The 22,806-nt window shown below is 37.1% G+C and overlaps 1 protein-coding gene and 1 pseudogene across 5 annotated transcripts in view; one reads left to right on the top strand and one right to left on the bottom strand.

The window, feature by feature from the left end:
• The window catches only part of CTNNA3 (catenin alpha 3), a 1,751,355-nt gene that overhangs the window by 944,569 nt on the left and 783,980 nt on the right, over positions 1-22,806 (bottom strand). The gene's annotated exons all lie outside the window — the stretch shown is intronic.
• Positions 12,063-22,806, top strand: part of LOC116879765 — a 30,085-nt pseudogene continuing 19,341 nt past the window's right edge.

Below are 22,806 nucleotides of genomic sequence, written 5' to 3'. Positions count from 1 at the left end.
ACATCAGGTCATATCTTGAGATACAAAAATTTCCTTAGCTAATGTGAAGAAATGAAATAAAGTGCAAGGCTTCCCTTTACCAGGATATAAACAGGGGAAAGTTTTCTTCTTCAATCCATCAAACTTCAAATCCTGAAGCAGACTTGTTTATCTTTAAAAAAACAAAAACAAAACAAACAAAAAATGATGCTACAGTGTTTTAAAAGGGAGACTGATTAATTTATTCACCAGTCCCAAATAATGTTGAGTTGAAAATAACAATGACATTTCTAAGGGCTGTATTGCATTTTCTAATACAAGGTGATGGATATCTATGGAGTTTCATCAGACTAGGAGGGCTGTCACAGCACTGGCTCTATTTTACACACTCTACTGGCTTGCTACTTAACAATTATGCAATATATATTTGCTCATTCTCCATGTAAAAAGATCAAGATCGACACTTAAGAGTTCATCTCTAGGTGGGAAAGAAATCCTTAGAGACTCAGGAGAATATAATTTAAAACAAACTTCTGTCTGAAAAATAACTGGTGTTTTTATACTCTCTCATAAGCAATGCCTTCTTCTTTGAGTGATTCTTTTTCAAAATCAGTAGCCTACTAACCCCTCAGCTAAAACAAAAGATCCAGCATTAGAGAAGAAGAATGCAAATGAGTTTCCTGATTGCTTTTGATAAATCCTCATGTACTTTTCTTACCCCAATACAAGAGTGGACACTGATTGCAGAAAAAAAAAATTCAAATGCCCAAAACTCATCCTCTTCCAAAACATCAGGGACTTGGGCTAATGGTCCAACCACGTAAGTTTGAAAAATTGTATTACCTTCTTACTTGTCAGACTCAATATCTTGTCTACAGCTTCTGTTCTCCCCAAATTTTCATAGCTTCAATTCACCAAATTCTTATTTATTAATTCAGTTGGACCTACTTTCTGAACCAACTTTGACTAAGTCTACTACCATGCAAAGAGTCAGAAGAAGAAATCCAAGAAGGAAGACCCAGGAAATTCAATGTATCTCAGGTAGGAAAGTGCTTCACAGGTTTGGGAACAGAAAGGAAGCAATGTGGCTAGAGAGTGATCAAGGTAATAAGAGATGTGTGATAAGAATAAAAATTCTTACATCCTCTGAAATCTGTGAACCCATGGCAAAGGGTATTTTACAGATATCATTAAAGTTACAGATCTTGAGATGGGAAAATTACACTGGGTTATGCAGGTGGGGATAATTTGATCTCTCAATTCCTTAAAAGTGGTTTCAGGTTGTAGTCAAAGAGAGATGTGACTATGGAAGAAAGGTTGGAGAAATTGCAGCCTGGAAAGGATAGATGCTCTGTTGCTGGTTCTGAGGTGTAGAGGTCCATGTGCAAAAACTAAAGCGAGGCACCAAGAAACTAAGGCTGCCCCAGGTGACAGCCAGCAAGGAAATAGAGACATTTAGTCCTACAACCCTGTGAATTTGAATTGTGCATCTTCAGCAACAGAAAAAATCCTTCTTTGGAATCTCAAAATGAATACAGTCCTCTTGACACCTTGATCTTAGTCCAGTGAGACCCATGCTGGACTTCTGACTTATGAGAACCCTCAGATAATAAACTTGTGTTATTTTAAGCACTGTGTTTTAAGTATATGTAGTTTGTAATAATTTGTTACAGCAACAATATATACCTAATACAAGATGAGGTAAACATGCATGTGCCAAATCATGCAAACTGTCCAGGCCATCATAGAGTCTGTTTTTCACAAGTAATGGGGAGTCAATGATGAGTTTTAAGAAGGGAATGATTCTGTTAAAAGGTTACTATGGAAAAGATGCCAAGCTCCACATCATGTGTCACCAGGGAAATGCAAATTAAAGCAACAATGAGATACCACTACACACCTGTTAGCATGATCAAAATTCAGAACACTGAAAACACTAAATAGTGGTAACGATGTGGAGCAACAGGAATGTCCATTCATTGCTGGAGGGAATGCAAAATGGTATAGACTTCGGAAAACTTTGTCAGTTTCTTACAAAATTAAACATACTCCTTCCATATGATACAATACAGAAATCTCACTCCTTACCTAAAGTCATTGAAAACTTACCTCCATGCAAAAACTTCACATGGATTTTATAAATCATTTTATTCATAATTACCAAAACTTAGAAGCAATCAAGATGTTCTTCAGTAGGTAAATGGATAAACTATTGTGCATCCAGACAATGGAATATGATTTTTTAAAGTAATCTTTATACCCAACAGGGGGCATGAGTTCATAACCCCAAGATCAAGAATCACATGTTCTACTGACTGAGCCAACCAGGCACCCCAGACAATGGAATAGTAATGAGTGCTAAAACGAAAAGAGCTACCAGGCCATGGACAGACCAGGGAGGAACCTTGAATGTATATTTTCTAGGATACCACAGCTCAAGTGATCACAAGGCACCAAAAGTCCAGATAAAGGAAAAAGCATTAGACTGGCTATTCGGAGGCCTGAGTTTTAGTACCAGTTCTGCCATTGTCCAACATGTAACAGAGTACACATCATTTCTCTGACTTCTGTTGATTCATATTTTTGTACATTGCATAATAATCATTAAATTAAAATAACAAGACCTAAATGCTAAAAATTAGTAAAACTACAAGATACTTATCTAATAACAGAAATAATTGCAGCTCCTTTACATCTTGTATTTAAAAAACAAGAATGCCTATTTAAGGAAAGGAGATAAAAAATCCTTAAGTACAATGGCAACTAAAATGGTAACTCAAGATAAAATTGTTTCTGAGGCACTGATCTTTTAATTACAGACAATGTCAAAATGCAATGTGTTCTCTTAGCTTTATTATTTTGAATCTGTTTCTTGTTTCTCAACAAATTGAAGAAATAAACAGTGATTTTTAAAATAATTATGTAGTGCAATTTTCCTTCAGGAAAACCAATATAGCTTAATTTTCATTAACTATATTGTAAATCACATTAGTTTTTTGGAAAACATTCAAGGGTGCTTTTATTTATAAACCAATAAATGAGAACTATAATGCATTCATATGGTGCCTGGACACTTGCAAAGGGGGCTTCTTATTAATTAGAATTCAACAATGATATTTTTAAATATCATTACAATTTTTAAATGATAAAACCCAATATATCATTCAACCCAGAAACAGTGACATCCGGGTTAAACTGCAGCATTCAGGATGCTAATTAGCTAACCATGACTGTATGTATAATGAAGATATTAAGCTTTCTCTAAGAACATTGCAACTTGAAATTCAAATAAGTAATGTTATGGGATAATTGGGAAATATGATTAACTGATTTAAACACTACTGAAAATGCAGCACAATTCTTTTTCAAGAGGCAGAACAAATATATTCTACAGAGAAATAGCAAAATCAGAATTAGCACTTAGTCAAGAAAGGAGGTGACTAAGAGTACATGGGTAACCATTTTGAATAAATCACTTTAAAGCTAGTCACAGTGTGAATGAGGATAATTATACGGCTTTCAACTCTGCTCATGTTTTTTGTTTTTGTTTTTGTTTTTGTTTCCTCTCTCTCTCTCAATTGCAAGTCCCTTCAGCTGTCATGTTTAGTTGTCTCTTTGAGATGTTACTATACATGGTAACAGATGAATCTGCTCTTCTTTGATTTTTATAAATGATCTTAGCTCACACAGCAAAGCCATTAAGCGTAGGTTAGGAAAGGCCTGACCCTTGGGTGCTTGCATGCAGTTTTCGATCTTAGAAAAGCTTCACAAAGCTTTATAGGAAGACTCGAAAAGACATCAGGAAATAATTTGAAATTCCAAAGTATCCAAGATGCCCTGTACCTTTTCATTGCTTGCACTAGCTGTGTGCCTAAACAGGAGAGTAAACTATTTAACACCAAATAAGAAGGTATATTTTAATAGGAATAGCTACTTTGGGCCCTTTGGGTCCTTCAAGATTGTTCCAAATAATTGCATGTAACCACCCAAACAACAAAGAGATCATGAATAAGAGGAATTTAATGAAATGACTCTGAAGCATGATTTGATGTGCAAACTTTCTAGAGGAGAGAACCAAGAGAATATTGTAGGCAGCAAAATTTCGAAGTAGAAAACTAGGTGGAGGGAATTAGAAACAAGCATTGTGGAGAAATAAAAATCATAATCAATATGCCTGACAGAAATTCATACTGGTAATGGCAAGATAGCTAAAGAGACTTGTACTTACTAGCTGCTAATAAGTGGGATGATGATAAAGGCAAAGAAGAGCAAACCTCTGGGAGAAGATTAGAGGATTAAGTTTACTCCATCCAAGAAAACTAGGGAAGATCTAATACACTAGAATTTAATACAAGATGAATCATTTTAGTACTGAATGAAATACTCTACAATTATTTTTCTGTAAGGCTACATACTAAGTTCTGATTTGTTGTAGATATTGTCTAAAGAATCACAGCCAATCAAAAGTAAGTCCAAAGGGGCCCTCTCACAGAGGCAGAAATAAAAAATTGGTAGGTTTCTTGCAGTAGGGATGCTATCTTACTCATCCTTATAATCTTTGCATCTAACACTATTGGCAAAGCAGATGTATATATGCATATATAAATCTTATGTATAAATAGCATCATCTACATAGTATTTTTGCAAAATAAATTATAACATAAAGAAAAAAGTTACTGAATGTACTTCAATCATTTCTAGAATGAAATATATATGAATAAAGCAAAAATATTAATTAGGCACTCTGTCCATGAATTTACTAGTTGTTGTCATATTGTTCTCAAAATAATCTGAGAGGCAATTTATATGTGTAGAGATCATTAATAACTTGAACAGTGTTATAAGTAAAGGAGATTGAAAGGAATTCATGACTCGGATACCAGAAACTATATTCTATCCACTTTATCACTCTAAATTAGTGAGATTATCCAGAACCCTGATTTCCTGTGTTTAAGTTTTTTCCTATGTCTTCTTTTATGAGTGTTTAGTTTACAAGTTTCACTTCCTTCACCTTTCCCCTCAAAAACAGATAAATATTATACAATGTCTAACTTAATTTAAAGTTATTTCTACATAGATGGGATTTTTAAAAAGTCATTAAAAAGACACAAGAAGGAGCATCTGGGTGGCTCACTCAGGCATGTGACTCTTGGTTTCAGCTCAGGTCATGATCTTGGGGTCTTGAGATTGAGCCCCACATTGGCTCTGCACTCAGTCAGGAGTCTACTTTCTTCCCTCTGTCCCTCCCCTTGCTCGTGCCACCTCTCTCTCTCTCTCTAATAAATAAATAAGTATAAAAAACAGACACAAGAAAAAAACATAAAAACACATAAAACAACAGAAACTTAATATAGTATAAACAAAAGATTTTTATAACCAGAAGTTAAAAAAAAAATAGATAATAAAAATAAAACATTTAAAATGCAGGATCCTACTTAGATAGTAACTGAAAAACTAATTTATCTCCATATTTGTGTGGATTTATATTTTAATTAAGACTATCAAAATTATTTTTCTGATAATATTTTTGTTTGTTTCCATTTCAGATTTTAATGCAGATTTTTTTAAAGCACAATAATCTAAATAAAGAAAGAAAAGGCATAGGATCCAGCAGTTTCTGCTTTTTATATATAATTAAATCCAATTAACTGTAGCATCGAATTTTTAAAATCATGTTTCCCTTGAAGCAGGTATTTTCAAATACTATATATATATACAGTAGACTTTTCATTTGCAAGATTAGAAAAATGATCAGTGCCTCACTAAATACTGAAGGAAAAAAAAAAAAAAGAAGAAGAAGAAGAAATTCACAGTAAAATTAGAAGTAGTCCAGGGGGAGCAAGATTGTGGAGGAGTAGGAGACCTAAACTTCATCTGGTCCCAGGAATTCAGCTAGATAGTTATCAAACTATTCTGAACACCTACAAAATCAACAGAAGATTGAAGAAAAGAATAGCAGCAATTCTATGAACAGAAAAGCAACCACTTACTGGAAGGTAGGACATGAAGAGAAGTGAATCCGAGGGGATAGATGGGAAGATAGACCATGGGGAATGGAGGGGAGGGAGCCTCCATCAGCTGGCTACTGGCAAATGATAGAGCAGTGGAACACAAAATTGGAACATTTGGAAGTCTGCTCCATGGAGGGACATCATTCCATCGGCTAAGTTGGGGATCGAATCCTCACTGGGACAGTTTGCTCTCAGGACCTTCAGGATCACAGAAAGACTGGGGGTGCCTGAATGTGGCAGAACTCCCAGGTATCTGAGCAGGGAAGCCAGCTGCAAGGACAGAGCCGAGAAATGGGCTCTCAGCTGAGGGTTACCTTAAGCCGTGATCTGAGGCACAGTTGGGCCACTGCTCTTCAAATAGGGACACCACAAGTGGCAGATCTGGGGAATCCCCACACACACACACACCACCAGAAGGAGCAGTGTAAGAGCACACTGCAGGAATCAGCTGGGTCTGAAGACTCCAAAGAGGGCCATGCACCAGAGACAGAAAGGCTCAGTCACAGGCCAGGTGAGCATGGACCTCAGCTGGAGACCAGGGAGACAGGCATGACTGACTAATTTTTTCTGAGGGCTCACTGAAGACAGGGGCCTGGCACTCTCAGTGCCGCTGGGGCTACCATTTTCATTCTCCTCCTCCAAGTTGTACAGAAAGTGCTCAGGGAACAAAAGCTACTGAGATGGAACCCAAACCAAGCAGGTTACCTAGCCTGGCCCCTAGCAAGGGCAGTGCAATTCCACCTGGGGCAAAGACACTTGAGACTCACTGCAACAGGCTCCTACCCCAGAAGATCAGCAAAAATATCCAGCCAAGGCCAAGTTTACCAATCAATAAGACCTGCAAAACTCCAGCACTAGAAAAATATATGACATAGTATTCATGGATGTTCTTCCATGATTCATTAGTCTTTCCAAGTTAAATTTTTTTTCTTTTTTTCTTTTCCTGTTTTTTTAAAAAATTTTCCTCTTTCCTATTTTAACCAAGATTCTGTCTCATCAATACTTTTTTTAAATCTTTCTTAATTTTCATTTTTATAGTCATATTCTATCCCTTCATTATATTTAACCTTATTTTTGTACATATATGTTCTTCTTTCTTTACAATTGTGGGATACAGTTTCTTCTAACAGACCAAAATATACCCTAAATCTAGTGTATGGCTTTGTTCTAGTCTCCCACTTCATCACATTCTCTCCCTTTTTTTTATTTTTAAATCTTTTTCTTTCTTTTTTTAACCAACTTCCTATCAATCCCTTCTTTAAAATCTTTTTTAATATTCATCCTCACAGTCATATTCCATCCCTTCATCATATTCACCCCTATTTTTGTATATATATAATTTTTTTTCTTTAAAATTTTGGGAAGCCATTTCTTCTAACAAACCAAAATACAACCAAAATCAGTGTGTGGCTCTCTTCTATTCACCAGCCTGATTATGTGTGTGTTTGTGTGTGTGTGTATTTTTTTTTTCCTCCTTTCTTCCCCCACCCCCCTGGTTTCAGACCTCTTCCTATTTGGTTAGTGTATATTTTTCTGGGGTTATTGTTACCCTTTTAGCATTTTGTTCTTTCATTAATTTATTCTTCTCTGGACAAAATGACAAAGCAGAAAAAAATCACCCCCCAAAAAAGAATAAGAGGCACTAACTACTGCTAGGGACCTAATCAACAGAGACATTAGAAAGATGTGGGAACTAGAGTTCAGAATGATGATTATAAAGACAATAGCTGGCCTTGAGAAAAGCATAGAACATACTAGAGAATTCCTTTTTTGAGAAATAAAAGAACTAAAATCTAACCAAGTTGAAATCAAAAAAGCTTTAATGAGATGCAATAAAAAATGGAATCTCCTACTGCTAGGATAAATGAAGCAGAAGAGAGAATTAGTGATATAGAAGAAAAAAGATGGAGAATAAAACAGCTGAGAAAAAGAGAGAAAAACAACTACTAGATCACAAGGGGAGAATTCGAGAGATAAGTGATACCATAAGATGAAATAATATTAGAATAATTAGGATCCCAGAAAAAGAAGAAAGAGAGAGGGAGGCAGAAAGTATATTGGAGCAAATTATAGCAGAAAAGTTACCCAATTTGGGGAAGAAAACAGGTTTCAAAATTTAAGAGGCACAGAGAATCCCCTCTCAAAATAAAAAAAAAAATAGGTCCATACCCCATCATCTAATAGTAAAACATACAAGTCTCAAAGACAAAGAGTAAATCCTGAAAGCAGCTTGGGACAAGAGGTCTGTAACTAAAAATGGTAAAAAATGTTAGATTGACAGCATACCTATCCACAGAGAACTGGCAAACCAGAAAGGACTAGCGTGATATATTCAGAGCACTAAAAGAGAAAAAATATACAGCCGAGAATACTATATCAGTTTAGGCTATCATTGAAAATAGAAGGAGAGATAAAAAGTTAGCAGGACAAACAAAAGATAAAAGAATTTGCAAACACCAAAACAACCCTATAGGAAATATTGAAAGGGGTCCTCTAAGCAAAAGAGAGAGCCTAATGTGACATGGACCAGAAAGGAACAGAGACAATACACAGTAACAGTCACCTTCCAGGCAATACAATGGCACTAAATTCATATCTTTCAATAGTTACCCTGAATGTAAATGGGCTAAATGCCCCCAACCAAAAGACACAGGGTATCAGAATGGATTAAAATAAACAAACCCCATCAATATGCTGTCTACAAGAAATTCATTTTAGACCCAAGGACACTTCCAGATTTAAAGCGAATGGGTAGAAAACAATTGACCATGCTAATGAACATCAAAAAAAACCTGGGGTGGCAATCTTTATATCAAGCAAATTAGATTTTAAGCCAAAGACCACAATAAGAGATGAGGAAAGACACTATATTATACTCAAAGTGTCTGTCCAACAAGAAGATCTAACAATTTTAAATATCTATGCCCCTCATGTGAGAAAAGCCAACTGTATAAACCAATTAATAAAAAAAAAATCAAAGAAACACATCAACAATAAAACCATAATTGTTGGGGATTTCAACTATGCCCCTCAGTGAAATGGACAGATCATCCAAGCAAAAGATCAACAAGGAAATAAAGGCCTTAAATGACACACTGGACCAGATGGACATCACACATGTATTCAGAATATTCCATCCCAAAGCAACAGAATGCACATTCTTCTCTAGTGCACACGGAACATTCTCCAGAATAGATCACATCCTGGGTCACAAATCAGGTCTCAACTGGTACCAAAAGACTGGGATCATTCCCTGCATATTTTTAGACCACAATGCTCTGAAGCTAGAATTCAATCACAAGAGGAAAGTTGGAAAGAACCCAAATACATGGAGGCTAAAGAGCATTCTACTGATGGGTCAACCAGGAAATTAAAGAATTGAAAAAATTCATGGAAACAAATGATAATGAAAACACAACGGTTCAAAATCTGTGGGACACAGCAAAGACAGTCCTGAGAGGAAAATATATAGCAATACAGGCCTTTGTGTGTGTGTGTGTGTGTGTGTGTGTGTGTGTATCATATATTACACAGCCATCAAAAAAATCTTGGCATTTGCAAAGACATGGATGGAACTGAAGGCTATTATGCTAAGCGAAAAAAGTCAATCAGAGAAAGACAATTATCATATGATCTCACTGATAGGAGGAATTTGAAAAATAAGACAGAGAATCATAGGGGAAGGGAGGGAAAAATGAAACAAAATGAAACCAGAGAGGGAGATAAACCAGAAGAGACTCAATCTCAGGAAGCAAATTGAGGCTTGCTGGATTGAGATGGGTGCGAGGGATGGGGTGGCTGGATGATAGACACTGGAGAGGGTATATGCTATGGTGAGTGCTGTGAATTGTGTAAGACTGATGAATCACAGACCTGTACCCCTCAAGCAAATAATACATTTTATATTAATTTTTAAAAACAGGGAAAAGGCAAAAAAAAAAAAAAAAAAAGAGAGAGAGAGAGGAAAAAACCTCATAGAAAAAAGAGATCAGATTTGTGGGCACCAGAGGCAGAGAGTGGGGTAGGGGGATTTGGAGGAAGGAAGTCAAAAGATCAAAACTTACAGTTCTAAGTAAGTGCTGGAGATGTGAGGTACAACATGCTGACTGTAGCCAACACTGTTGTGTGATATATTGGAAAGCTGTTAAGACTGTAAATCCTAAGAGCTGTCATCACAAGGAGAATTTTGTTTCTTTCTTCTTCTTTTCTTTTATTGTATCTGTATGAGATGATGATGTTGGCTAAACCTATTGTGGTCATTATTTCACAAATATATAAATCAAACTATCATGCAGAATATCATACAGCAATGTAAGTCAATCTTACATTGCTATCTTCTGCATCCTCTGCAGTCTATCTTCTGCATCCTCCAAGACTTCAGGTACCTCATCTGTCAAGCACTGGGTATCAACACATCTTCAACCATGTCCTTAAAGAATATTCAAAAAAATTTTGTGAAGTAGATCAAAATGTATTGTCACTAAAATCAAACAAGATTTGTTCATTAAGTGGGGGAAAATGTTAATGACTAAAAAGTTCTTAATATAAAGTGTTCTTTTGCATGTTTTCTTCAACTGTATTATCTCCTTCTGTTTATTTATTTCCTTTTCTATATTCCAGGAGGGGCAGGCAGTATGATAGAGTCATTAACAGCATGGAACCTGGAGTCAGATTTCCTAGGTGTGAATCCAGTCCTGCCCATTCACTATCTACAAACCCTGGTAAACTCAATCTCTTTATGCTTTCTTTTCCTCAATAAGAAATGGAAATAGCATAACTGCTTCCTTACCAGGAAGTCCTGAGAATTAAGGGAAGCAACACATATAAAGCACTAGGACAGTGCCTGCTAAGCACTGTCACAATAACAGACAGCAGGAACAAGTTTAGTACAAGATACTTATTTTAAAAAACAAACATAAATATTACATGTTTCTCCACAAAGAGTCCCATGACTTTTAGGTACTTTGTAAAAAGAATGAGGAATATTAATAAATACTGCTAGGATATATTATTTTGGTGAAAAGAAGCAAGGTGTTAAGTAAGCATTTACAGTATGCTATGTTTATCAAAGAAAAGAGAAACAGGAATACACATATAGAGGTATGTATACCTATACATATTTTAAAAAGAAAGATAAACCAAAAACTAATAAAAATGGTGACATCAGGGACTCCTGGGTGACTCAGTCAGTTAAGCAGCTGCCTTTGGCTCAGGTCAAGATCACAGGGTCCTGGGATGGAGTCCCACATCAGGCTCCCAGCTGGGAGGGGAGCCTGCTTCTCCCTCTGCCTGCTGCTCTCCCTGCTTGTGCTTTCCCTCTTTCTTTCTCTAACATATAAATAAATAAAATCTTAAAAAAAAAAAAAATGGTGGCATTCAGGAATGAGAGACAAGGTAGAGAAGCTAGGGTTTTTCAAATGTGCCTTACTTTGGGGTTTTGACTTTGAAACTACAATAATGTTTTAAATAATCATTAAACAAAGTTAATTCAAAATAAAAAATCCACAAAAACAAGGGAATACAACTGTGTATGAATTGATATATTAACCATGCACACATTATTTTTAAGTAGCATAAACTAAGAACTTTAAGAAACCTTAAATTGTTTTTACTAATCATTGTAAATAATATGACTGTTGTTATTCTAAAGTTATTCTTAAATTATAGTATATACAGTCATATGGAACCAAGATTGTTAGTTTAAGAGAAAAAGAGCTAAATATATTAAATGAAAGAAATATAGAAAATAAAAACCATAAACTGAAATTTGAATTGGAAATATAAAACACTTGGAAATAGCCTAGAAACAATGACCAATTAAGTAGCAATGCAATGAGCTTCACCAGTAGCCAAAGTTTGGACGACAAACACCGTTTCCCACAAAAGGTACAAGGTGCCTTAGAGACATGACTATTTTGTGGTTTGGGCAAAAAATAGAAAAGAAGATCCTGGGACTGCTTGTCCTACCAAAAAGTGAGAATTGAGTCAATGCCTACAAGGATCATTTCCAAAGGACTTGGGAACAAAATTTAAGAGATGCCTGTCTTTCCTTTCGCCACTGTGGCTACAGCCATGAGTATGCTCAGACTTCAGAGGAGGCTTGCTTCCAGTGTCCTCCTCTGTGGCAAAAAGAAGAGCTGATGGACATCAATGAGACCAGTGAAATCACCAATGCCAACTCCCGTCAGCATGTCCAGAAACTGATCAAAGATGGGCTGAGCATCTGGAACCCTGTGACAGTCCATTCCCAGGTTCGGTGCCAGAAGAACACTATGGTCCGCCAGAAGGGCAGGCATATGGGTATCAGTAAGAGAAAAGGTACTGCCAGTGCTTGAAAGCCTGAGAAGGTCACTTGGATGAGGAGGATGAGAATTCTATACCTGCTGCTCAGAAGATACTTGGATCTACGAGGATTGACCACCACCTGCACCACAGGCGATACCTGAAAGTGAAGGGTAACATGTTCAAAAACACATGGATTCTCATGGAATACATCCACAAACTGAAGGCAGACAAGGCTGACAAGAAGCTTCTGGTGGACCAGGCTGAGGCCCACAGAGCTAAGACCAAGCACTGTGAAGAGCAGCTCCAGCCCAAGAAGGAAGAAATCATCAAGACTCTGGAAGAGTCTTGGAAGTCTTGGTATCTTGGAAGATACCAAGAAATAAAACTCCCTCTCTTTTGTCTATATAGAGTGGCTTCAGCAATTACACAGATCAAACATAGTCAATAAAACAAACCTTTATCTGCCTCAAAGAAACAAAATGGAAGAGATTTCTATTGGCAAAGATGAGATAAATTTAAGATCATAAAAATAACTGCATTGGATGGAAAAATAATTAATATGAGAAAATTCATGCTGTTTTGATATATAAACAACTCCGTAATCATTGCTAGAGAATTTTAGAGAACTGACATATTATTCTGAAAACTGATAATTAAAGTGGGAGAGTCAGGCATTTTTTACACCTTTCCTATATATGCCTCAACATAAACACTTGAGATAGTAAAGTTATTCTTTATAAACGAATCCTAGACAATAAATGAAAAAGGAATGATAGAATTAGAGTCTTATTGTTTTGCAATATCTCCTGAACAAATAATTTTTATATTATAGTTATCAGTAACGGATAAACTATCAGGTGAAAAATTGATAAAGAACTAAATTTATAACGGATGAATCAGGCCAATCACCTATAGACTCATAGATCTATCTTAACATCATAATAAAGAGATATTAGATGCTGTGAGTTTATTAGTGTGATGCAATGGAAGGAACACAACACCCTAAATTAAGTATTCTTTCCAAAACACCAAATGGGATCTGATTAAACCCCTATGTCTAGATATGTAGCTAATAGAAAATAGGTGCCAGAGGAAATTTTTAAATGATATTATGAGAAGGGAGGAGTCAAGATGGCTGAGAAGTAGCAGGCGGGGACTACTTCAGGTGCGGGAGATCAGCTAGATAGCTTATCTAAAGATTGCAAATACCTACAAATCCAACGGGAGATCGAAGAGAAGCAGAACAGCAATTCTAGAAACAGAAAATCAACACTTTCTGAAAGGTAGGACTGGCGGAGAAGTGAATCCAAAGCGGCGGGAAAATAGACCGCGGGGGGAGGGGCCGGCTCCCGGCAAGCGGCGGAACAACGGAGCACAAAATCAGGACTTTTAAAAGTCTGTTCCGCTGAGGGACATCGCTCCAGAGGCTTAATCGGGGTGAAGCCCACGCGAGGTCAGCAAGGCCTCAGGTCCCGCAGGGTCACAGAAGGATAGGGGGTGTCAGAGTGTCCCAGAGCTCGCAGGTATTAGAACGGGGAAGCCGGCTATAGAGACAGAGCCGAGGAGTGAGCTCTAAGCTTGGGGTTACCTTGAACCGGTCTCAGGCTCGGTCAGCTCGGAGCGCGGCCAGAGGCCAGGGTGACGGGAGTAATTGGGCACTGTTCTCTGAGGGCGCACTTAGGAGTGGGGCCCCGGGCTCTCGGCTCCTCCGGGCCGGAGACTGGGCGGCCGCCATCTTCCTTCCCGTCCTCCGGAACTCTACGGAAAGCGCTCAGGGAACAAAAGCTCCCGAAAGCAAACTCGAGCGGATTACTCAGCCCGGCCCCAGGTAAGGGCGGTGCAACTCCGCTTGGGGCAAAGACACTTGAGAATCAATACAACAGGCCCCTCCCCCAGAAGATCAACAAGAAACCCAGCCAGGACCAAGTTCACCTACCAAGGAGTGCAGTTTCAATACCAAGGAGAGCAGTGGAATTCCAGAGGAGGAGAAAGCAAAGCACAGAACTCATGGCTTTCTCCCTATGATTCTTTAGCCTTGCAGTTAATTTAATTTTTTTTTTCTTTTTCAATTTTTTTCTCTTCTTCTGCTAATTTTTTTTAACTTTTACCCTTTTCTTTTTTAACGTTTTTTAACTAGTTTATCTAATATATATATATTTTTTCCTTTTTATATTTTTTCATTATTGGTTTTCTTTTTTTATTTGTTTCTTTTTTTCTTTTTTCTTTTCTTTCTTTTTTTTCTTTCTGAACCTCTTTTTATCCCCTTCCCCACCCCTCAAAATTTGGGATCTCTTCTGATTTGGCTAAAGCATATTTTCCTGGGGTTGTTGCCACCCTTTTAGTATTTTACTTCTTCCTTCATATACTCTTATCTGGACAAAATGACAAGGCAGAAAAATTCACCACAAAAAAAAGAACAAGAGGCAGTACCAAAGGCTAGGGACCTAATCAATACAAACATTGGTAATATGTCAGATCTAGAGTTCAGAATGACGATTCTCAAGGTTCTAGCTGGGCTCGAAAAAGGCATGGAAGTTATTAAAGAAACCCTCTCGGGAGATATAAAAGCCCTTTCTGGAGAAATAAAAGAACTAAAATCTAATCAAGTTGAAATTAAAAAAGCTATTAATGAGGTGCAATCAAAAATGGAGGCTCTCACTGCTAGGATAAATGAGGCAGAAGAAAGAATTAGCGATATAGAAGACCAAATGACAGAGAAAAAAGAAGCTGAGCAAAAGAGGGACAAACAGCTACTGGACCACGAGGGCAGAATTCAAGAGATAAGTGACACCATAAGACGAAACATTAGAATAATTGGGATTCCATAAGAAGAAGAAAGAGAGAGGGGAGCAGAAGGTATATTGGAGAGAATTATTGGAGAGAATTTCCCTAATATGGCAAAGGGAACAAGCATCAAAATCCAGGAGGTTCAGAGAACCCCCCTCAAAATCAATAAGAATAGGTCCACACCCCGTCACCTAATAGTAAAACTTACAAGTCTTAGTGACAAAGAGAAAATCCTGAAAGCAGCCCGGGAAAAGAAGTCTGTAACATACAATGGTAAAAATATTAGATTGGCAGCAGACTTATCCACAGAGACCTGGCAGGCCAGGAAGAGCTGGCATGATATATTCAGAGCACTAAACAAGAAAAATATGCAGCCAAGAATACTATATCCAGCTAGGCTATCATTGAAAATAGAAGGAGATTAAATAGAAAGAGAGATTAAAAGTTTCCAAGACAAACAAAAACTGAAAGAATTTGCAAACACCAAGCTAGCTCTACAGGAAATATTGAAAGGGGTCCTCTAAGCAAAGAGAGTGCCTAAAAGTAGTAGATCAGAAAGGAACAGAAACAATATACAATAACAGTCACCTTACAGGCAATACAATGGCACTAAATTCATATCTCTCAATAGTTACTCTGAATGTTAATGGGCTAAATGCCCCAATCAAAAGACACAGGGTATCCGAATGGATAAAAAAACAAAACCCATCTATATGTTGCCTACAAGAAACTCATTTTAAACCCGAAGATACCTTCAGATTTAAAGTGAGGGGGTGGAAAAGAATTTACCATGCTAATGGACATCAGAAGAAAGCAGGAGTGGCAATCCTTATATCAGATCAATTAGATTTTAAGCCAAAGACTATAATAAGAGATGAGGAAGGACACTATATCATACTCAAAGGATCTGTCCAACAAGAAGATCTAACAATTGTAAATATCTATGCCCCTAACGTGGGAGCAGACAACTATATAAACCAATTAATAACAAAATCAAAGAAACACATCAACAATAATACAATAATCGTAGGGGACTTTAACACTCCCCTCACGGAAATGGACAGATCATCCAAGCAAAAGATCAACAAGGAAATAAAGGCCTTAAATGACACACTGGACCAGATGGATATCACAGATATATTCAGAACATTTCATCCCAAAGCAACAGAATACACATTCTTCTCTAGTGCACATGGAACATTCTCCAGAATAGATCACATCCTCGGTCCTAAATCAGGTCTCAACCAGTATCAAAAGATTGGGATCATTCCCTGCATATTTTCAGACCACAATGCTCTGAAGCTAGAACTCAATCACAAGAGGAAATTTGGAAAGAACCCAAATACATGGAGTCTAAACAGCATCCTTCTAAAGAATGAATGGGTCAACCAGGAAATTAAAGAAGAATTGAAAAAGTTCATGGAAAAAAGTGATAATGAAAATACAACGGTTCAAAATCTGTGGGACACAATAAAGGCAGTCCTGAGAGGAAAATATATAGCGGTACAAACTTTCTCAAGAAACAAGAAAGGTCTCAGGTACACAACCTAACCTTACACCTAAAGGAACTGGAGAAAGAACAAGATAGAAACCCTAAACCCAGCAGGAGAAGAGAAATCATAAAGATCAGAGCAGAAATCAATGAAATAGAAACCAAAAAACAATAGAATAAATCAACGAAACTAGGAGCTGGTTCTTTGAAAGAATTAATAAGATTGATAAACCCCTGGCCAGACTTATCAAAAAGAAAAGAGAAAGGACCCAAATCAATAAAATCATGAATGAAAGAGGAGAGATCACAACTAACACCAAAGAAATACAGACAATTATAAGAACATATTATGAGCAACTCTATGCCAACAAATTTGACAATCTGGAAGAAATGGATGCATTCCTAGAGACATATAAACTACCACAACTGAACCAGGAAGAAATAAAAAGCCTGAACAGACCCATAACCAGTAAGGAGATTGAAACAGTCGTCAAAAATCTCCAAACAAACAAAAGCCCAGGGCCAGACGGCTTCCCGGGGGAATTCTACCAAACATTTAAAGAAGAACTAATTCCTATTCTCCTGAAACTGTTCCAAAAAATAGAAATGGAAGGAAAACTTCCAAACTCATTTTATGAGGCCAGCATCACCTTGATCCCAAAACCAGACAAGCATCCCATCAAAAAAAGAGAACTACGGACCAATATCCTTGATGAACACAGATGCAAAAATTCTCACCAAAATACTGGGCAATAGGATCCAACAGTACATTAAAAGGATTATTCACCACGACCAAGTGGGATTTATTCCAGGGCTGCAAGGTTGGTTCAACATCTGCAAATCAATCAATGTGATACAACACATTAATAAAAGAAAGAACAAGAACCATAGGATACTCTCCATAGATGCTGAAAAAGCATTTGACAAAGTACAGCATCCCTTCCTGATCAAAACTCTCCAAAGTGTAGGGATAGAGGGCACATACCTCAATATTATCAAAGCCATCTATGAAAAACCCATCGCAAATATCATTCTCAATGGAGAAAAACTGAAAGCTTTTCCGCTAAGGTCAGGAACACGGCAGGGATGTCCGTTATCACCACTGCTATTCAACATAGTACTAGAAGTCCTAGCCTCAGCAATCAGACAACAAAAAGAAATTAAAGGCATCCAAATTGGCAAAGAAGAAGTCAAACTATCACTCTTCGCAGATGATATGATACTATATGTGGAAAACCCAAAAGACTCCACTCCAAAACTGCTAGAACTTGTACAGGAATTCAGTAAAGTGTCAGGATATAAAATCAATGCACAGAAATCAGTCACATTTCTCTACACCAACAACAAGACAGAAGAAAGAGAAATTAAGGAGTCAATCCCATTTACAATTGCACCCAAAACTATAAGATACCTAGGAATAAACCTAACCATAGAGACTAAGAATCTATACACAGAAAATGATAAAGTACTCATGAAAGAAATTGAGGAAGACACAAAGAAATGGAAAAATGTTCCATGCTCCTGGATTGGAAGAATAAATATTGTGAAAATGTCTATGCTACCTAAAGCAATCTACACATTTAATGCAATTCCTATCAAAGCACCATCCATTTTTTTCAAAGAAATGGAACAAATAATCCTAAAATTTATATGGAACCAGAAAAAACCTCAAATAGCCAAAGGAATATTGAAAAAGAAAGCCAAAGTTGGTGGCATCACAATTCCGGACTTCAAGCTATATTACAAAGCTGTCATCATCAAGACAGCATGGTACTGGCATAAAAACAGACACATAGATCAATGGAACAGAATAGAGAGCCCAGAAATAGACCCTCTACTCTATGGTCAACTAATCTTCGACAAAGGAGGAAAGAATGTCCAATGGAAAAAAGACAGCCTCTTCAATAAATGGTGTTGGGAAAATTGGACAGCCACATGCAGAAAAATGAAATTGGATCATTTCCTTACACCACACACGAAAATAGACTCAAAATGGATGAAGGACCTCAATGTGAGAAAGGAATCCATCAAAATCCTTGAGGAGAACACAGGCAGCAACCTCTTCGACCTCAACCACAACAACATCTTCCTAGGAACATCGCCAAAGGCAAGGGAAGCAAGGGCAAAAATGAACTATTGGGATTTTATCAAGATCAAAAGCTTTTGCACAGCAAAGGAAACAGTTCACAAAACCAAAAGACAACTGACAGAATGGGAGAAGATATTTGCAAACGACATATCAGATAAAGGGCTAGTGTCCAGAATCTATAAAGAACTTAGCAAACTGAACACCCAAAGAACAAAGAATCCAATCAAGAAATGGGCAGAAGACATGAACAGACATTTCTGCAAAGAAGACATCCAGATGGCCAACAGACACATGAAAAAGTGCTCCATATCACTTGGCATCAGGGAAATACAAATCAAAACCACAATGAGATACCACCTCACACCAGTCAGAATGGCTAAAATTAACAAGTCCGGAAATGACAGATGCTGGCAAGGATGCAGAGAAAGGGGAACCCTCCTACACTGTTGGTGGGAATGCAAGCTGGTGCAACCACTCTGGAAAACAGCATGGAGGTTCCTCAAAATGTTGAAAATAGAACTACCCTATGACCCAGCAATTGCACTGCTGGGTATTTACCCTAAAGATACAATCGTAGTGATCCGAAGGGGCACGTGCACCCGAATGTTTATAGCAGCAATGTCTACAATAGCCAAACTATGGAAAGAACCTAGCTGTCCATCAACAGACGAATGGATAAAGAAGATGTGGTATATATACACAATGGAATACTATGCAGCCATCAAACGAAATGAAATCTTGCCATTTGCGACGACGTGGATGGAACTAGAGGGTATCATGCTTAGCGAAATAAGTCAATCGGAGAAAGACAACTATCATATGATCTCCCTGATATGAGGGAGAGGAGATGCAACATGGGGGGTTAAGGGGGTAGGAGAAGACTAAATGAAGCTAGATGGGATTCGGAGGGAGATAAACCATAAGTGACTCTTAATCTCACAAAACAAACTGAGGGTTGCTGGGGGGAGGGGGTTTGGGGGGGGTGGGGTTATTATGGACATTGGGGAGGGTATGTGCTATGGTGAGTGCTGTGAAGTGTGTAAACCTGGCGATTCACAGACCTGTACCCCTGGGGAAAAAAATATATGTTTATAAAAAATTTAATAAAAAATGATATGAGGATGCACACAGCAAAATACAGAACATGAGAAATTCTATAAGACAAATAACAGTTTCTTTAACAAATAAAGTACAAGGGAAAAATGGAAGGGAGAGTTTATAGTTTAAAGAAAATTTTAGATGTATACTAAGGAAAAATATCCAACCATATATGCCTTTTGTGTGCATGCGTATTGAATTTGATGTTGATTGGTATTTGATTTAAAGTCATCAAGTTTTTGCTAACTTTCTAAAATTGGATAATATCACAATACTTTTTGGCAATTTTTTTGTGAGGGCTTATCTTTTAGGGTTACATAGAGCTGAATTATATGATGTCTGTGATTTGCTTCAAAATGAGGGTAGAGTGATAAGTGGGTATAAATAAGTAAAGTTTGGCCATGTGCTAATAACTTTTGACACTGTTACAGTTGATGGTTACAGGAAAGTTCATTATATTATTCTCTTCACTTTTGTATGTGTTTGGAAATTTACACAATAGGATGTTTTAAGATAAAAACTATTATTAAAGAACAGAATTAAACACAAAAATTCCTGTTGAGATTTTTTTTATCATGTTGCATTGAATTTATACACAGATTAACTTAGCCTGTTGAATCCCCCAAATCAGAAACTACTATATTGTGTTCCTCAGTAGCATTTTTATTGTAATCGTTACTGTTTTGGTCTCTACTTTCTTGGTATAGCTTGTAAACACCACTTAAGTTTAGTCAGAAATAATTCATAATTTACAAGACTTTTTCATTTAACCAGGTTATAAATGGTTCTTTTTCTGTTTTACTAACAATAATTGGTTCAAAAACAAATAGGAAGTAATTTATTTTGTGTATGTATGTTTTTAATTTTCTTGGTTACTCTACTGTCTTTCTGGTCCCAATAACTTTTCAATCTAATATTTAATATTTTAATATCCAACTTTCAACCAAATCTAATTTCTTAGATATTTCAGTTGGACAATCCATAATATACAAATAAAGGATAATTTTTCTCGTTTCTTTAAAAAATAGTTGCTGTCAACTAAATTGAAGGCATTGCTACCCTTTCACTTCTTTCCTGAAGTCTGCATTTCAAGAGGTTTTCTATCTTTAAAAACAGAAACTTCTATTATGCTCCTGCCCAATTTGAAACTCACAAGAATTCATGTTAGAAACTATGGGATTAATATATCTGATGAATTTGTACCATGATTTAAATTTTCAACTCATCCTATCATCAATTATAGTTCAGCGAACACTATCAAAATCTTAAAGCTAAGACTATTGAGATGCCTGAGTGGCTCAGTCGGTTAAGCATCTGCCTTCAGCTCAGGTCATGATCCCAGGATGCAGGGTTAGAGCCCCGCATCTGCATCAGGCTCCTTGCTCAGCAGGGAACCTGTTTCTCCCTCTGCCTCTCCCTCTTTTTGAAAAATAAATAAATAAAAATCTTTTTTAAAAAAAAGACTATTTATCCCTAGCACATATTAAAATACATTTGCCACTACCACTGGAAGATTACTTAAGAGAAGTCTTCCTTGATTCTTATGTTCAGATTGATGTAACAAGATTATATTAATAAGAACCCAACTTGTCTTTGTCATAAAGTAGACATGGAGAAGGTTATCAGAGAAACTGACAATAAATTTTAAAGCCAATCTCAATACATCAACATAGTTTTGGTTTTTTAATTTTTCTTTTTCCATGAGGGATGCACTTTGTAGAGAAGTTACATTATCCTGGCTTCAGTACACATAGCACATCTGGGAATTGTCTGCTTGAAAGCCTTGGACAGAAGCAGCTCCAACTGATGGCCTCAAATTGATTGTGATATTGAAAAGTCTGAAAGAAGGTAGTGCTCGTCACAGGACAGGCTGCTTGGCATAAACTGCCTAAGACAGCAAATTTTCCCATGTGAAAAGATCAAAAAAAGCTGGATCAGGATTCCATATTGATTTTGTATTATGAGATAAAAACTTTTCCCTTCAGTATACCGCTTATCACAATGGCTCTAAGTGCTTTTGCTTCGACCTCAAGTCTCTACCGTGACAATGTGACTGGATGCCAGTTTTTTGCAGCACATAAGCTGCCAGATACAATTTCTGACAACAGGTCCACATTTATCTCAGTCAAGTTATGGTAGTTGTGGACAAGAATCTTATCCAAGCTGTCACCGTTGCACCTCATCTGTTTTAACATGAGTTTATGAGGAAAGGGTAGTGTAGATTTCCAAAGATGCCCTGAAGTGAATTTCTGAAGATACTGACCAATAATTCTTACCTGGTTTTTCACTGACTAATGTTATAGATGTTCACACAGAGGTGCAGGCCCATGCTGAATACTAGTTAGGTTAAGTTTCATAACTTGTCTAACCCAAATTCTGCTGAGAATAAGCTGACAACTCACAAAATGAATAAGAAAATATCCTCACCACTGCTCTAGCTAAATGCATCAGTCTTTCATTTTTGGTCGTCATTCACCTTTACCACTGCAGTTTTTCTTCTGTCTATGAAGTCGTATAGCACCCTGTGACTTCCTCATGAGAGCACTCACTACCCACATTGCAACAAGTCATTTATCTGTAAGCCATCCTGGATTATGAATACTATGGGTGTAGAAATGTGTCTTTTCTTTTTTCTTAATACTCTCTCCAACACCTAGAATGGGAACTGGCACAAAGTACACACACAGGGGTCAGATTACAAATAGTCCTTCGGGTCAGGCTTCTTCAAGTCAGCTTCTAAAGCCAGCCTTCCTGACATTTTTGGCAAGCCTTTTTTAAAAGCTACAGATATTCCAGTAAAGTCCTTAATGAAAGCCCACTTACAGCAAAAAGTCCCCTGAAATAACACTGTAGGTAAGAAACAGAGTAACCAGCGTTTGTCCCCAAACTACCCCTTCACATGTTGACAACCCCAAATGAGGAGTTGTTTTTCTGTGAATACAAGGTCATTGCCTTCAGACACAAATGAAAGTGTCCTCAGAGTAAAATTTCTTAGGTTGGAAGGGAATGAGGAAGCAATAAAAATTCATCTGCAACACTTCTTAATCAAACAGAAATGGCAAATG

This window comes from Lontra canadensis, unplaced genomic scaffold, assembly GCF_010015895.1.
Source record: "Lontra canadensis isolate GAN:19392208 unplaced genomic scaffold, GSC_riverotter_1.0 scaffold3, whole genome shotgun sequence".
NCBI classification, from domain to species: domain Eukaryota; kingdom Metazoa; phylum Chordata; class Mammalia; order Carnivora; family Mustelidae; genus Lontra; species Lontra canadensis.
The sequence above is the reverse complement of the archived record's forward strand: the minus strand, read 5'-3'. Positions and strand labels throughout refer to the sequence as shown.